The following is an 18,351-nucleotide window of genomic DNA, read 5'->3' on the forward strand; positions in this document are numbered from 1 at the left end:
CTGGTTTTGATCTCACAAGCCTTTGTGATGAGGAGAGCGTGTGTTGCTTTGACTGAGATCAGAACCATAGCAGCACTTTGTATATTGATTAGCTGAGGGAATTGCTCTGGCTTGGCTTTGTAGCCCATTGTGGAAGACCTTCTAGAGAGAAGCTGAATGCAGGTTTGCAGTTTTGGGAGAACAGATATAGAGGCTGTCAACAGTTTACGGGCTGGTTCGGCCCCATTCCGTGACTAGTGGGGTGGAGGGACAGGTATCTGGAACTTGAGCATTAACAGTTAAACTCCCAGTCCACTACATGATGTTATGATGTGGAATACCGAAAACCAAAAATCACAAAACCATGACAGAGGTAAGCTCAGCTTAAACAGATTTTTAAATTGGCCTTTCCAAAAACTCCTCTCCTTAAAATAAAATGCATGCTATCCTGACAAACATTTGGGGATGTTTTTACCCCTACGACTAATTTCTCCAGGATTCTCTTCCTTACAGTAGAAGAAACGATCAGGGTTTTTAAGTGTAGTCATTTGTGTACATGCATCTTGCAATAGTTCATTAGTCAATATTCAACTCTTCAAGTGGCTTCATTTCTTCTTCTAAAGAAATATGAAGACGAAAACTTGGTATGATATTTCTTCTCACAGTTCCAAACTTCCAAACCAGACCGTTGGGCTACTCTGATGTAGTACAAGTTTTTACTCAAAGTCTAGTGTTCTGTGACTGTGGCTTTTGGGGAATTGTGGGGATGTTACAGGGTAAAGGAGTAACCAAACTTCTCACTGAACTAACACCAACACAGTCAAGTCACACTGGACAAGTACTGGGAGAAGCAATATCTATTTCCGTACTGTTTAAGTGCTCAATTAAAGAGAACATGGTATGAAATCATCTAGGTTATACCTGAGACAAAAGTAAGTAGCATGGCTGAGCCAAACCAGGGATCAGTTCCTGTTGTGTCTTTACATGGCCTCATTTGTACTGAAATTCTCCTCCCTGGATCTGTAATGGAAACAGTATTTCCCTGTTTCTTATTTCACTTCATTTTACCCTTCATCTCAAGTTGTGGTTCTCCCTTTCACTGACTGAGGGTTCCAGAGTATGTGAGTGAGGCTGTATAAGGAGGGAATCGCTCAGACAATGTGTATATATGGACATGCAAACAACTCAAACAATATGCTTTTTTTTAATGCAAGCTATGATGATGCTGTCTTTTTCCAATTCCTCTCCAAGCACTCCAGTCCTCTGAGACAATGCATTAAAGCATGGGAAAAATGATACATAAAATTGAAATTCATCATTAATTCCTCCGTCTTATATTGTCGTAACATTACCCATAATTAACTCTTCTTGCACTGATGTCAATTTGGTGTGTCACTTCATCTAGAAGCACTTCATAACTTAGCATTAATTAATGATGACTTATTGTAAATTGTGTTACAGAGCTGACTGCATTTCTGGGTAACTAGGTGTCACCAACTGCAGCCATCAAACTTGCTGCAGTAGCCAGGATTAATTGCTGTATCACACAAGGCATCACCTTTGGATCTGCATAGGAGAGGAAGAAAGGTCCATCGCTTGAGATTTTAACTTGATTCTATTCTCAGCTCTGCAATCAACCTCCAGCAGAGCCTTGGACAGATCAATTAAGACATTTGGACCTTTCCAGACTGCCAGAACTTCAGCTGCATGAGGACTGGGGCAGGCTGAACCTCCAAGCGTTACATGGTTTGGCCTCATTCAAAAGCTACAGAGCGCTAGCTTCATTTCAGTGATGTCTGCAAGGTTTCTCCTAGATTAAAAGGTGCTGCAGGCACAAACATGCTTCCTTTTCATTGAGGTTTGGCTTCCAAAGGATCTGCCTATCTTTACTCTCCCAGAATTTGTTATATCACTACCTATGCCCAAATCCACCTGGGTGCAAACCTTCCACTCAGTGGATGGGGAGGTTTGGCCTAAAGGTACATGTGTACAGCTTCTCAGGGATAGACTGCAGCCACATTGCTGCTGACCACCCTGTTAACAGCAGTGCATTTAGCTCTGACCTATTCTCCCATGCCACTCTCTACCATGGTGACAAATCCATAGTGTCCTGTTAACTGAGCATGTTCTTACTGCCACTCTTCTATCTTCCAGAACAGGGTGTCCTCATCCAAACCTGCTATCACAAATGGTCTTTGGCCCATGCCAACATTTTAAATTTCTTAGTACTGAGACCTGTGTCTCAGAACTGTTCAGTTTGCTGGAACAAAGGTACTGTGTCACAGCTATCCATCCTGGACATACAATCAGTAACTTTTACTTATTGGAAGGAATAACTAAAATGTTAAGGACAAGCAACAACTAAAATGTTACTTGGGGAGATGTTCAGATTTAGCAGAAACAGCAGCACTAAAACAGTTAAGTGAGTTAAGTGACAGTGAAATAACAAAGAAAGCAAAGATATTAGATACAGTCCTGCAAAACCTTCTTGGGAACTGAAGGCAAGAAATCTAACTGTGATGCCTTTAATTGTAGTAGAAACACCAACACCAGCTCTCAAGAAAATATCTTTCTATCAGTGAATCACTGGCCCATGATTGTGCAGGTAACTTATCCTCCACTGTGAATTCAACAATTTTCAAAGATAACCTGAGACTCAGCAACTCCTTACATACAATAATTTTCCTGGGGCTAAAAGACAAAATTTTAAGAAACACCAACTTCCACCAGCAAAAGGAAAGATCCTAAGACAAAAGACTGTTCTTGGTCATAACAGACTCATACTTTAGCAGACCAAACTTTGCCTTTCGGCTTAACAGGCGTGGATTTCAGTCTCAGTTTGAGCATCGCTGTATGTTTTAAACATAATGCAGAGCAGGTCAGCTTTCCCTGGAGAAAAAACTCAACCACTCTCTTTGCAAATTATTACAAATGCAAGCAAAGGCTGGTGTTTAATGAGTTGACTTACAAGGTACTAAAGCTGGCTACCACCTGTCAGTTCCTTCAGATGTGCTCCTGGACCTTAATTAATAGCTGCCTTTTGTCACATTTCTTTCCTCACCCCCAGCCCCACCCATCTCCTTCCCCTCCTTTCAGTTCAGGCTGTTTCAGAAGGCAGAGAATGGCCCCAGGGAGATGGTTTCTGAAGTCAATCAAAAATTCATTTCAGGATGAAGCCCAGTCAGAACTTCTCATTTATTTGTCACCGGCTAGTGACTTCTAAACTAATCGGCAGGACAAAAGCAGCCAGCCAGGCATGCAAATCAGATTAACAATTTTACCTTTGTGAAAGGGATTAGCTGCTCTGTCTGGTGTGGATCCTGCAAGAAACCAATCTGCATCTGTCAAAAATTGTAACCTTACTTGTGTCCCTGGCTCCATACTTGGGTTGGTTAAGATAATAATAATTAATTAACAATCTGCTTTAGATTGCATCTTCTCCCATATGGGATTAATCTTGTATTTCCTTAGGGAGTTGATTTTCCAGGCTGGCTGTGAATTTATTTTCTGCTGCTGTAATACATGATGGTGTTTGTACGCTTGCAGGGTCACAGCTACAGAAGAGAAAGCATCGTGGTTAAAGAAGTGGAGCCGGTTTAGGATTGTATCCAAATCCCATAAATGCCACATGTGACTTCAGATAAGTCACTTAATCACCCTTTCTCACACCCTATATTTACCAGATCAGTCAAGGCAAGAGGATTTACAAGGATGATTCATCCCCAAAAGGGCCAAGGGACACTGCTTCTATTCCTGACTCCACTCTGAAACTTGGGTAAAGTCACTTAACTTGTACGTCTCCGCTTCCCAGCTGCAGAGGGAGGGCAGCATCTGCTCCTCTCTGAAACATCAATGGCAGACTTAAACTGAGGCGCTCACTTGAGCTTCCCGAGCCTTCAGCAACCCTTGGAAGGGAGGAGAGCTCATAGAATCATGGAATCACAGTAGCCTTGGAGTTGGAAGGGACCTCTTAAGGCCATCTAGTCCAACTCCCCTGCAAACAGGGACACCATAGCTAGATCGGGTTGCCCAGGGCCTGATCCAGGCTCACTTGAAAGTCTACAAGGACAGGGCATCAACCACATCACTGGGAAACCTGTTCCAGTGCCTCACCAACCTCACTGTAAAATATTTTTTTCCATATATCTAAGCTAAATCTACCCTCTGAGTTTGAAACCATTTCCCTTTGTTTTATCACTGCAGACACTGCTAAAAAGTCTGCCCCCTTTTCTCCTGCAGCTCCCTTTCAGGAGGGCACACTCAACCCCACTGTCAATGTCATTGATGAAGATATTGAAAAGTACTGGCCCCAGCACAGACCCCTGGAGGACACCTCTCCTCACCATTTACCATACAGCCATTGAGCCATTGACTGCCACTCTCTGGACTCGATCCTGCAGCCAGTTCTTCCATGATCTTCCCTGGCATAGAGGTGAGATTGACAGGTTGGTAGTTCTCAGGATTATCTTTTTTACCCTTTTTAAAATTTGATATGATGTTTCTTTTTTTCCAGTCAGCAGGGACTTCACCTGATTGCCACGACTTTTCAAATATCAGAAAGTGGCTTGCTGACCACATCAGCAAATTCCCTCAGGACTCTGGGATGAATCTCATCAGGACTCATAGACTTGTGGGTAATCATAGGAACACCTGCAATGCACTGACTGGTGATGCTGCAGAAAATACCTCTCCAGGGCCAATTTTCAAACAAAACAACAACATTCCTGCTCATTAGCTGAAGTATTTGAAGAAAGCAAGCACTTCACATCTTGCAGTTCCAACAAGCATTTTCATTTTCTTTTCCCCTGTTGACCTTTGCAGCCCTGCTTTGAAGGTACAGGCTCCTTTCTTCCCTGCCCTGATGACACGATAACCACTGTAAGGTCAGCAAATGTCATTTTCCACAGTGTGCCATGCTTTGCAAAATTTTTCGCCGTGTGAAGAGGGAAAGAGGGGAGGCAGGAGATCAGCTGTCAGAACAAGTGTGCAGTGCCCAGCATGTCCCTTCAGGTGTGACGGGACATCTCTCCTTCTCCAGCCACCTCCATCGTGCATCTAGGCAGAACCAGGCAGCTACTGTGTGTTACCTGCATGAAGACTTGTCAAAGGCACTCAAGCCCTCGGACTACATCTTAATAAAGGACTTGCAATTCTTGCTTGCACAGGTCTGTGGCTCCAGTAGCTAAGGCTGCAGAGGGACAGTGGCATTCAGATGGCTTGCTTGAGAGTGGCACATCTCAGACCTTGTAGAATGGCATAAAATATCCCTTTTCCTCCCTCTTTCTGCTTGTTTTTTCTAACTCATCTAACTTGATCCAATTATTTTCCCAGTGCAGCCAGTCCCAGTAACACTTAGGATATGGGATGTGTATTTTTCCACAGCCAACAGACATTACAAAGAACTTTGCCCCTTGTCCTTGGTTCTGCTAAAGGATTTCAGACATCCTCAGAATTCCTTCCCTTACACAAGGGCTAGATAAGAAGACAGTGTGTGTACAGGATATGGACTGTACTCCTGGCCACCGTGCTCACAAGCCCTGGAGGGAGCAGTCCCTTGGGTCATGTCTGCATGTCGCTGTATAGATCTGGTGCTGCTGATGTCATGATTGGGCAGATCCCTCTCACCCTGCCACAAACCTGTCATCTCAACCTCACATCTCTACTGAGCACTCTCTGATTCTAATCATTTCAAGTAAAACCTCCAAGATTTTCTACACTCACCATAATGGTCCAAACACAGTGGCACAGTGTGGTGAGCTACACCAGCCCTTGAAGTGTGTGTTCTCATATTTCTAAGTTATGCACCATAGGTTTCTAGTTAAGGCCTTCTGCACTGCCACTCCACATGGTGCAATGCAGGATAGCAATGAGATGCTGAGCACCCTGTTGGGAGTTACTTTGGTCATTAGGATTGGTTTTAATGCTGGGGAGTGGAACTCATATCTTGGATATTAGGAAAAAATTCCACTCTGAAAGGGTGATGAGGTATTGGAACGGGCTTCCCAGGAGTCACTGTCTGTGGTGGTGTTCAGGGAACGTGTAGGTGTGGCACTGAGGAACATGGTTAGTGGGCATTATTGGTATGGTCTGATGGTTGGTCTAAATGGTCTTGAAGGTCTTTCCTAACCTTAATGACTCTGCGATTCCATCAAATTTACCCCATGTTTGATTCAGAGCCACTCTGGATGAGGTAACTTCACAGCCCACTTCAGATCACAAAGAGTGGGCACATCCTTGGCCTCAGCAGCAAGATTCACTTCCAATTTTAACATTTCCACTGGCAGCTAATTTTCTGTATATTAATCCTTACAACTTCCTCAGCTGAAATCTCACCTGCAGGGTCGGTTAGTTCAGGTAATTAGTTTGAATGACAATTCTAGCATGACTTGAGCACTCTCTAATCTTTAATTCCTTCTTTTTTTCCACAACAGCCTTTCCCAGAGGAAGAGTTGTTCCCAGCATCCCTCAAACATGGGAGGGTAGAAAGGGAACTTTAGCTCCACAGTGCCACTTTGCCAGTGTCTAAAGGAGATACTGTGAGCTGTTCACATCATCTTAAGAACAGTGTCTCCAGCTCAGCACACACACACAAAGTGCCTTGAACTCATGCTCACCTTCGGTTGTAAGAAAATAAAAAGGAGCAACAAGACATGAGGGAGATGGAGTGGAAAGGAAAGAGAAAACAGAGAGCAGCATTTGTGAAGCATATAGCCAGCAAAGATGGAACTTGGGTCATACGTCAGGAAGAAGCAGAGAAAGGCCCAAGGGAAGTTCTGGGCATGCTTTGACATCAGGAGCAGCCAGCCCTTTTGACTGTTTAGATCTTGTCAAGCAAAGAATGACATCTCCCTTGGAGCCAAAGCCTTTGTCTCCCCAGAGCTCTGGCAACAGCCCATCAGTGTACATCTATTAAGCAGTTTGTTATTGTGACAGCTGACATGATGACTGCTCAGTACGAATTGCAATTACTGTCCAAGTGCAATGCACTTAAACATTTAAAAACATATTAAAAATAAAAGGTATTTTTAACTAATCGACAATTCTGCTCAAAGGGATGGGCTTCCTCCTGGGAGAAGGAGGCTCCTGGGAAGCAAACAGATCTTCCAAAAGGGACATGTGCCCAGACAACAGCAGGGCTGGGCTTCTGCGTGGAAGGATGCTCAGGTGTTGAAAAGAGAGAATATTCTTACTTGTTCCTCTGCCAAGCAGTAAGAGAAATAGGAGTATTCTTGGAGCAGAGCCATCCCACTCAATAACCCCACAAGCTAGCAGGGAAGATCTTCGCCATATCTTTTCCCATCACTGAGAAAATGAGATTCTAAAGCCTAATATGAGCTGAGAGGAATTTAGAGTAAATATCTATGGGATGTGGTATATGAAACCCCTGATTTTGTGGTTCACACTGAATTCTCTAGCCCCGAGTACACACAGGGGTCCAACCCCCAGCCTCCCTCCTATGAATTCTCACTGAAGTCCAGAGGATGGAAGGAATTTTAATCCTCTGAAGTCCAAGGATATCCCTCAGAGACACCCCAGAAGGCTCCCATATGGTCCAGTAAGCTGCTAGAGCTGATTTCTTGGCAGCAGCCATGGTTTGCTGTTGGAACAGACCTGGCCCAAAAACATCTCACTGCACTCCTGCATACTGAGCACAGCTGAGCTGAGATCCTGTCCAGCAGGAGTGGCTGCGTGCTTCTGAGCTGGGGACCATGGAGAAGCCCCAGAGTTGAACCACAAACTAGTTTGTCTGCAAACAGATCAGTTGCAAACAGACAGGAAAACTTCTTACATGGAAAAGACTTTCAGATGTGCAGAGAGAGTATGGACATTTCAAGACCTTATGGTGACCGACCCATTCTCCAGCAAATCAGTAAGAAGGAGACTCAGATGCCAAGTGTACCTGACCTGTGTTTTTTCAGAAACAACCAACGTGGTCAGCACATTTTGGTGTCCCAGATGTGAGTTTGTATCCCCAGAAAGAGCAGACCAGTTGTTAAACAGGACCAAGTTGAAAGGTCACTGTCCCTCATTCCTGGTATCCTGGTATAGCTTTTTATTACAACACATGGACTGGTATTGAAGGATAGCAGAAACACTGAATATGGAGGAAAAAGCTGGATTTGCAACCTCAAAATATTTCCATCCTGCTCACTGTAACACTGCAGTTCTGTCCCTCTCCTTGCTCCTCTTTGACAGTCATGGTGAAGATGGAAAATGCCCAGCCTTTTTAGAGCGCAGTGCAGCCTCCATCATGGTCTTCTCTGCTTCACCTTCTTTCTTAGTTTTCCTCCCATCCGCACTGAAACTACAGTTCTTGGTACTATAATTGCCAAGCAACATGTACATAAAAAGATTTTGTTCTTTGGCTTGACACACCTCCCTCCACAACCCTTCTGAGTAGCTTTGACTGTCCAGACGATTTTAGCCCCCTTCTTGTAGAGTTCAAAGTCCAGTGCTTTGATTTGCCTCATGGAAAGGGATTCATCTTTCCTAGTGTTAGATGTCTACCACACTGACCGTCTGCCACTAAGCTAGTCACCTTCACCTCCCTTTATAGTCTGCAGAGAGAAATAAGCCCTGCCAGGGCATGAGTCATCTGACCTATCTGAGATGTCTACTTTAGAATGAGATTAATCATGCTCTGAAAGCACCTGTTTTTCTCTGACTAAAGCAGGAGTCTAGACAACCATCTCAGATGAATTCAGTGTCAGTCTTTTCAGATGTTCATCTCACCAGGATTATGGGCTGTTATGAATCCACCAGGTCTGTGTTAGCTGATCTGTACACTGCATGGGTTGATCTACTCCGTGCTGTGTTTCAGACAGCTAATGAAGGTAACTACAACCTAATGAGAACAAGGAGACTGCTGTTGCCTCTGTAAAAGTTCTTATTTCTATCCTTGAAAGTAGTTGAGATAAAGACTGTAATGGTATCTGGCTAGGCAGCTGTGCTTGGGCACTGGACAAGGGTAACCCTTGGGTATCAACAGTATTTAATAAGAGAGGGAATGGCCTTAAGTTATGCCAGGGGAGGTTCAGGTTGGATATTAGGAAAAATTTCTTCTCAGAAGGAGTGGAGAGGCATTGGAATAGGCTGCCCAGGGAGGTGGTGCAGTCACCATCCCTGGAGGTGTTCAAGAAATGTGGAGATGTGGCACTGAGGGACATTATTTAGTGGGGGTGGGTTGATGGTTGGACTAGATGATTTTAGTGGTCTTTCTAACCTTAATGATTCTATCATTCTAACCTTAATGATTCTATCATTCTATGCTCTATGGGGATACTTTTGTGCTCAAATGATGCACATCTTGTTCTGATAGTAAAAGGAGGAAGGGGACACCCGTCCAGCCAGCCAAATCAGCCAAATCAATCCTGGCAATCAAAGGAGGAACCAATGTCACAGCCAGATTGCCCTCACATCCAAAGTGGCTTGAACAGGTGAAGAGAAGGCTGAGGTACTGAATGAGTTCTTTGCCTTGGTCTTCATTGGCAGCCAGGATTCTAGTGTTTCTCATGTCCCTGAGCCCTGGATCCCTAAACCTGTAGGTGGGGACCAGGGCAGTAAATTCTCCCTCCCCTCCCCCCCTGCATTATAAGAGCTTGGATCCACACAAATGCTTGCACATTCATATGTACACTCACCTCTTTATTTGTTTCATGAGCTCAAGCTGCATGCATGCCTAAGTGTATGGTAATCCATAGCATTACTGAGCCTGAGCTTGCAAAAAAAAAAATCTGATTTCTACTTAACTGATAGTATCTTCATTGAGGACACACTGACAAATTCTTGTGCATGAAGTCTATCTTTTCCCCATCTCCCAAAGAAATGTGGAGGAAAAGCTCTATTCAGTGGCACTCAACCCTTTCTTCCCATGACTCAGAGATGCCCTTGCCAGACGAGTATGCTGTATGCTAAATATACATTGCTTATTGCAGCCAGCCATGAATGAGGCAATGCAGAACACACAGTTGAAATGCATGCACACTGGCACAGAGGAATGCCCTGCTTCTCTCCTGGCACTGGCGACTGTTGCTTCCTGGAGAGGAAAGGAATTTCCCTGAAGTGCCTCACAGAGGCTTGTTCTCCACTTGTGAAAGCAAAGAAGCATTTAATATCAGATGAAATCAGTGAATAGGAACTCAGAAGTGGAGCCAAGGGTGAGATGATGTTCTGTGATATAGTTCAGGCGTTCAGTAGTTGTGGTGATTTGGGAACAGATACCATGAGGAAGGAGGTTTCACATGTACCCACAGTTTAAGTGTTGATGGGCAGGACATCATGGGACAAAGGGAAGGATGTTTCTTTTCTCTGTTGTAAGAATGGAAGCCAGGATAGGCTATCAGTGTTTTGGGGAGACTTTCCTTCTTTTTTGACCCTTCTGGGATCCCAGTACATCCACTCTTTGCTCTGTTTTCTCCACTTTCATCAGAGAAAATTTTAACTTAGCTGTTTTTCAATTTTTTATCCAAAGAAAGGTCTCCGAGGACTGTAGCAGAGCAGAGATATAAAAAGTCATCTGATACTATTTTTCCACTGGAAATAATGTTTAAAGTTAAAAACACACATTGGCATATACAGCACTTCATCCCCGTTAGGACTCCTTCATCCTCACCTATGTTTGCGCCTGAAGGTGCAAATTCCCTCCATTCATGCTGACACAGATGATGCCATCTGGCACAAGCTTGTGCGGTTTGTTGCCCTCAGAGCCAACTGAACTGACTGCTCTGAACCCCTGTGAAATTGGGCAGTGAGACATTGCCCTCTGTCAGGCTCCCTTGGATCTACCCTGACATTTCTGTACTCACCGTGCTAACTGATGTGTTGTCCCTGTGCCAGACATTTCTGAGACATTTCTTTGACCTCCCTCCAGGGTAGGTTGCAGATGCTGTTCACCATCTCTGAGTTTCTGTAGGACAAAAGCTGCGAAGCAATGGCTGTGGCCAGGTGCATGAAATTGTGCCTTCCAGCACCAGCCTCCTCCTCAATAACCACCCTCAGTAATAACTTTAATTGCATTAATTAGTCACTGTTTACTCTCTCCAGGTCTGGCGTTATCACCGGAATAGGTCTCTCTCATCTAAATCTGGTGGCCAAACAAATTAAAACTAATGAGGCCATTAGGGTCATATTAACATACATGGAAAATGGGAGAGCTTCCGGAGGAGGCTTTGTTGCCAGACTGGGCACGTGCCTTGCTGAGGGCTGCCAGCAAAGCCTGATTCCCAAACAACATTGGAGAGAAGAGAAACAGATGAAATAGCACCAAATACGGGATGTGGCAGGACAAGGCTGCCTCCTGGGGTGTTTCAAAATGGTAAATGTAGTGAGAGCAGCAGGCCTGGATGGAGATCCAGTGACAGAGATTTGAGCCATAAGATTGAGATTGATGGTCAGGATTTGGCATGTAATACCATGGAAGAATTCATGTCCCAACTGCCTACACAAGTCACTTGACCTCCACTAGCAAACAGATCTGGAGCTTCAACAGAGGCTTCAGACAGCTGGTCAGACAACTAATTCCTGTGCAGCTGGTTGCTGAGTCACCAAGCCAAGGAAGCAGAGGGAATGAGATGTAAAGCCAACCACATCTCTCTTATATGCCTTTGGCTGTAGCATTTCTGCCAGCCCAGGAGCCCATCTAAGTAGAAGAGAGACTTTGCACACAAAAAAGAAAGATGTTTTGAGTTTCACAAGTTCTCCTGGATGCTAGGACAGCTGGGATGGCAACATACAATGGGAAGATAAGCAGTTTAAGAAAGAAAAGAAAGAAAAAAAAAAAAAAAAGAAGAAAGAAAATGGTACAGAAATTAGGATGACTTCTATAAGGGGAAAATAAGCCAACACAAGAAATTCATCTGTGCTGAAGATCAATCTTGTTCTGTAGGCACCCATCTTCTGGGAGTGCCAGAAATCACCCCTGCTTGAAAATGGGAGAGAAAATCCCATACTAGCTCACAAAGGCAAGAACCAGAGCCTTCCTGCTCTTCCCCTGCCTTTGAAACTCAGATGATTGATCCATAACAGCCCTTCCTCCTCACCCACATGTCTGGTCTACCAGGACATGTGTTGTACATAACATCAGGGTCATGCAGGGAAAGGCTTAAGAAACCAATAGCTGAAGTTTCCCTGTTCATTCCTTTACCTGCAGGGTCAGCCTCTCAATGAACAGGGCACCTTCTCATGCAGCAGCTTCAGGGCTTTCCATACTTTGCTCAAACCATCCCAAAGGAGCATACTAGCTTCTTCCCCTTACTTTGTAGTGAGTGATGTCTGCTAACTCAGTTCAGAGAGGTGAAGCAGGCTGGGTAAATGGACAAAGTAGTCAGCTTTCTTCCCAATTCCTTCTTACCTTTGGGACTTCCTACAATATTTAAAATATCTATTAAATACACATATGTATTTTTACATTGTTTTGGCAGAAATTATTTTATTCTAGCTTGCTAGACCTAAAAGCCTGCATGCTCATTAAGAGCACAACCCTGGATATACAGTCCAAGGTAGTTGTCCCAGTGACTGACACAGCAAAATGGAAGACTTTCTCTAAAAAGAGCTCACTAAAAAATTAGGTCTGCATGTGTCTTAGGGGTTCTCAGGGAAGAAGCCAGAGATAGAATAAGCAACTTGGACTGTAAACTTCTCTCACTACCAGAGGTAGTTTGTGGCTCTAAGTCAACATTGAGGCTTGAAGGTTATCCGGTATTAAGGGAATTGTCCTTGAGAGGAGCCAAGCAAGCTTTCTTCTACCATCTGCATAAGGTTTTCTAAGATTTTAATTGATAGAAAAGCACGAAGTATGGAGAATCTATGATCATATTCAAGTCCTCCATGAACTCATCCAATGTACAGCTGCAGAACAATCTCCTGATGCTCTCTGACGCATGATAGAGTTGTGAGGAGAGCTTCATATCATAGAATCATTAAGGGTAGAAAAGACGACTAAAATTATCTAGTCCAACCATCAACCCATCCCCACCATGGCCACTAACCATGTCCCTCAGTGCTGCATCTCCACATTTCTTGAACACCTCCAGGGACGGTGTTCAACCACCACCTCTCTGAAAAAGAAGAGATTTTTCCTCATGGCCAACCTGAACTTCCCCTGGCATAACTTAAGGCTGTCACCTCTCATCCTGTTGCTGTTACCTACGAGAGGAGGCAGACATGCACCTCACCACAACCTCCTTTCAGGCAGTTATAGAGAGCAATAAGGTCTCACCAGAGCCTCATCTTCTCCAGACAGAACAACCCCAGTTCCCTCAGCCATTCCCCACAAGACTTGTTCTCCAGACCCTTCACAGCTTTGTTGCCCTTTTCTGGACATGCTCCAAGGCCTCATTGTCTTTCTTGTAGTGAGGAACCATCCTGATCATCCTGCCTTGACCCCCAGCAACCTAAAACAAAAAGGAGGAAGAGAAAAGAAATGCTGTGATAGAAGAGAGAGTTAACATCTAGGGCTGTGGAAGGAATAACCCGATCTGGATGTCATTGTGCTGCAGAAGTGACCTACTTTAGCTTTATCTGACTTATCCCTGTTTGCATTGGTTTATTGATGGCAGGAGATACCGCTAAGTGAGTGGTGCTTCTGGAATTTAAATGAAGATCAAATGCAGCCCTTCTGCCTGGTCATAGTCTAGCAGAGACTGGGAGCAACATCTATGCTTAGCTCCTGTCAATTAGTGGGTAGAACTAAAGCAAGGAGGTGACAGGAACTGAGGCAATGGCCACAGTAATATTACTGCCATACTTCTTAATAAACAAGAAGAAATGATCCCTGCGAGCACATTCTGAGAGGGTGAAACACTGCGTTAGTCTCACAGAATGCCTGGTCCTGATGCAGAGGAGTTTTCCTCCATCATTACTTGAATTTCATTAGTCTGGGAGAGCAGAGGGAAGAAAAGCAAAACAGCAGTTCCAACTGAGATGCTGTATTCTACTAAGACAGACTGTTAGTGGGAGACCATATGCCTGCTTCTGTCTCCCAGTGTCTGGCCAGATATATATGTTAGCCCACTGCTGACATGGTTCTCCATGTGATCTGGAGCTTCTGCTTCTTGTGAGCTCCTCATCCCCTTATAGAAGTATCCACTGCTGAGATTAAGCACATACAAGCACATGTGCTAGCAGAGTCCCTGACAGAGCTTTGACCAATGCCACCAGCACCCTCACAGGCAACGTTGAAGGTCTGGTCATACAGCACAAGGCCAGAGCCCAGAGGACAAGGACATGTATGGACATACAAGAACAACTACTGTGCTGATGCTCAGCCTATCCACAGAGGTGGAATCCCTCCTCCAAACCAACATACTACCTGAAATCACTGGGACCAGGTATGCACCCCCACAATCTTCTCCCTTCTGCAGCCTTCCCTCATCCCTATCAAGTACCAAAGAAGGATCAGATCGACCCCATACTTGTCTGCTGGTTCCTGCTTTCCTCTTGCATAGAGCTGGTTCCACCTTTGGCAATAAGCTCCTCAAACCCAATTCTCCTCCTCCTTTTTCCTCTCCAGGAGACAGTGCCTGTCACACCTGTATTTGCTAATCAGCTCACAGCATGCTCAGTAATTGCCCACAAGAAAATATGGGTGCAGATGTGGTGGGAAGCAGAGCCACGCACACAAAATGAGATTCTTGTTTTCCAAACAGAAACCAAGATTTAATTACAGCCTCAATTAACGGTTATTAAAACTCTCTTTGCCTTGTTGTTTTTCTTTCCCCATTGTCTCCCAGCCCTGCACATTATTGAATCATCAGCTCCTGTTTTCTTGTTCGGATACATTCATAAAAAGACAATGCAGGAAGCTGCAAACAGTTTGGACCCAAAGAACCAAACAGTCCTCCCCCTTTTTCCCTCATTTTCTTTTGCCAATTTCTAATCCACTGCAAAGGAAATAGAGACAAGAAGGGGAAAGGGGAATTTTCTGCTGCCTGCAGAAGGAAGTGTACCATGAGGTATGTAGGTTGCTCCATAAGTAATGCCTCTTATTTATTTCCATGGGAACTACAACGTATACAAAGAGCAAAATAACACTGACAGAGCAAATTCTCAGCTACAAAACACTATTTTTCAACACAGTCACCACCATTAGCTATGCATTTTCACCAGAGATGAACAACAGCAGGCATGCTGCTCTCATAAAAACCTGTACCAGTGGAGGTGACCCATGGTTTCACAGCTACTATGACAACATCATTGCTGAAATGCACCACCCATCACCTCACTGTGCTCACATCCACTGTTTGGACTCTATAAACGTTTATCAAGTGTCAATGAATATCAATGGATGCAATATTTTTCACGTGGAGGAATTCAGTGACAGATCTTTGTTTCACACCTCCATGTCAGACACTATTTTGTCAGAGTGCCTCTCTGCTGTCATCTATCACACAGCAACAAAACATAACAGAATATTCATGAGAAGGTTCAACCTCTACTGCTATACCACCACCATCTGCCTCTGTCTTTATGGACCAACATAATAAATTTGGAGGCACTATTTTCAGTGCAGCCCTCTTATACTGGAAACCAACAGAGGCATTACTTAGGTCTCCATTATTTATACCCTTATGTCCCAATGGCAGAAAGACATGAGAGCATCTTTCTGTTCTGTGTTCGGTACCTGATCCACACAGCCTTGTTCTTTCAAGTGACCACAAAAACCTCAGCAACCATAGCAGACAGGTTGTGGAAAGCTTTGGACATCTCTTTTCCTACCAATACTGTTAAATTCAGTTGTTCAAAAACTCCTGAATATTTGCAGGATCAGCTTACATTAAGGTTAGAAAAGACCACTAAAATCATCTAGTCCAACCATCAATCCATCCCCACCATGCCCACTAAATCACATCCCTCAGTGCCACATTTACCCTTTTCTTGAACATTTCCAGGGATGATGATTCCATCATCTTCCTGAGCAGCCTGTTCCAATATAACTACTCTAGGGATTTGGCCTTGCTTTACTTGTGGGGTGTGAGGAAGAACAAACACCTCATTATGCTCCTCAAGGGGATGAGGGAAATACTGCTTGTCACAAAGACAGAAGCTGGTAGCTGGCAGAGCTATTGGCACCAAGCACCCAACTCAAGCTGTAACATAATCTCTTTAACTTATCAACACAATGTGTGGGAAAAAAAAGATCCAAAAATGGGAGTTTTCCCTCCCCCCATCCTCCTGCAACACCCCCTTAAAGGCTCCATTCTATCCGTACTAGCTGAGTTAAATCTTGCCTTACTGTGAGGCTGTCCAGGGCAGAGGGCATTGAGAAAGATTTTCTGCTACACCAGTATTCATTAGCACTCTGTGTTTGCCCTGGGCATGCATCAAAAATGTTAATCATATGTTTCTCCCCTTTTCCTCCCCCTCATTTTTAATACCACTATCAGGATTCCCGTAGGTTTGACATATGCACTCCAGGACTGATCACATATCTTGGTGTTATCTCTGCCTCCAGCAGTGAAGAACCAGCCAGTGCCTAAGCTCTCCTACTATCTGTTAGGTGTTCATAGCTGATTCCATCTACTTTCTGCATAATCTCTGCTTGTAATTACAAATATCAGGCATGGGGGGCCATCTGTGGCCAAGCTGCACTGTTTGCTGACCAGAACAAGCAGAGATAGCTCCAGCTATTTGCCAGCTCCATTTCATAAATCCAGGGGGCCTAAAATTGCATATTTATACGGCAACTTAATTCCCTTCTTGTCAAAGGCAGGCTCACTGGGGTGTTGCATTGTACCAGCCCTGAAGTCTGGTTTGATACTACTGTAAGCAGAAGATTTGCCTACGGCCTGTGCAGCCACTGGTGTCAGTCAATTAAAAATCACGTGCATTGATTGGGAGCTGAGATGAAAACCCAGGATGGGCAAGTACAGCCATCCTCCAGGGAGCATTTTTGCATACAGAATCACAGAATCATTACAGCTGTAAAAGACCACTAACATACAGACCAACCACCAACCCCTTGCTACCATGCTCACTGAACTGTGTCCCTAATAGAAATACATAAAGGTAGTGTTGGATGTGATTCAATCTGGTTAGGGAAAAGCAACTGAGAAAATCCGTTTCCTTCTGAAAAGGAAAGGAGTTAGCATGGTAAGAGTCTGGACCCAGAAAGCATAGATGTGAAGTGCAATAGGAACACCCTAATGGGATCCTTCCTCTCTGAATCCTTGGATTGAGTTCACTCTCCAGAAAGATGTCTGCTCTTCTCATTAGTATTTAAAACCATAGTGTTTAACCAAAATGTCTGCCAGTTACAAAACCATCAGTTGGATGTTTCCCTGTCTCAGCTGACCCATGTTCCATGATGGGTCTGATTCGTTACTAGGCTACATGCATATACACCAAAACTCATTCCTCCATCACTTAGCTCCCAGCCTTCCACTACATTCTTCCATGCATTTCCCAGTGCTCCCTATTCCATGAACCTGGACCACGCTCTGAGCAACCTGATCTAACTGCAAGTGTCCCTGTTCATTGCAGGGGATTGGAGTAGATGGCCTTTAAGTGTCCCTTCCAATACAAATGAATCTATGATTCTATGAATTGCATGCTGGTATCTTTTTTTCCCGCCTTGATACCTCATTCTAAAATTGTCTACCAATGGACCACTGCATCTCACCACACTATTTACTCAGTCATACCTTGATTTAGCTATGTTTGGACACCCAGGTAGGTTGCACAACTCCTAGCAATGCTATGTGTTTGTTACCAGAAGGCATAGTTATGTGTATCAGCCAATGGATAATAACCATAAGCCATTAGGAACTGCTATGGGGACAGTGACCATCCAAGTCACACAGCTCTAACAGATATGGATGGCAACAGGATGGCAACAGGATGGCAAAATGATCCCCTTCTGAAACAGATCATTTGCCGAGAAGTAAGATTCATCTGAGTGCCTTCTGTGCAGACACTGGTGTTGGAGCAATGGTTCATCCCTCCCAGGAAATGAAATGGGACATGGTATGCTAACGAGCATGAGCCCACACTGCCCATAGTGTTTAATTGTTAAGCTCCCTGATACAGAGGGATGGACTTGTTGGCACTCTAAAAAATTATCAAGCATGAATCAGGCTGGTCCATTTGTCCTCAAGGCTAAAGGGCAATCTCTGGTCTCATTTTGTTCACCACGACAAACATAGCCTTTGATCTCCCGTGGTCCATGGAGACCTTGCCTGTGCAACATGCAGGATTTACAGTGCAAGTCATCTCATCCTAGAGCAAACACCTACACGTGGCCCAGTGACTCATATCTTAAATCCTGCTGATGATATTAATTAGACCTCTGTTGTCTACAGTGGGAACATAGATGCAGCTCACAAGACACCCACATTGTAGACTCTTAAAGAGATGAATTTCACCTTAACTCTCAAG

Source organism: Lagopus muta, chromosome 1 (assembly GCF_023343835.1).
Source record: "Lagopus muta isolate bLagMut1 chromosome 1, bLagMut1 primary, whole genome shotgun sequence".
Lineage (NCBI taxonomy): Eukaryota > Metazoa > Chordata > Aves > Galliformes > Phasianidae > Lagopus > Lagopus muta.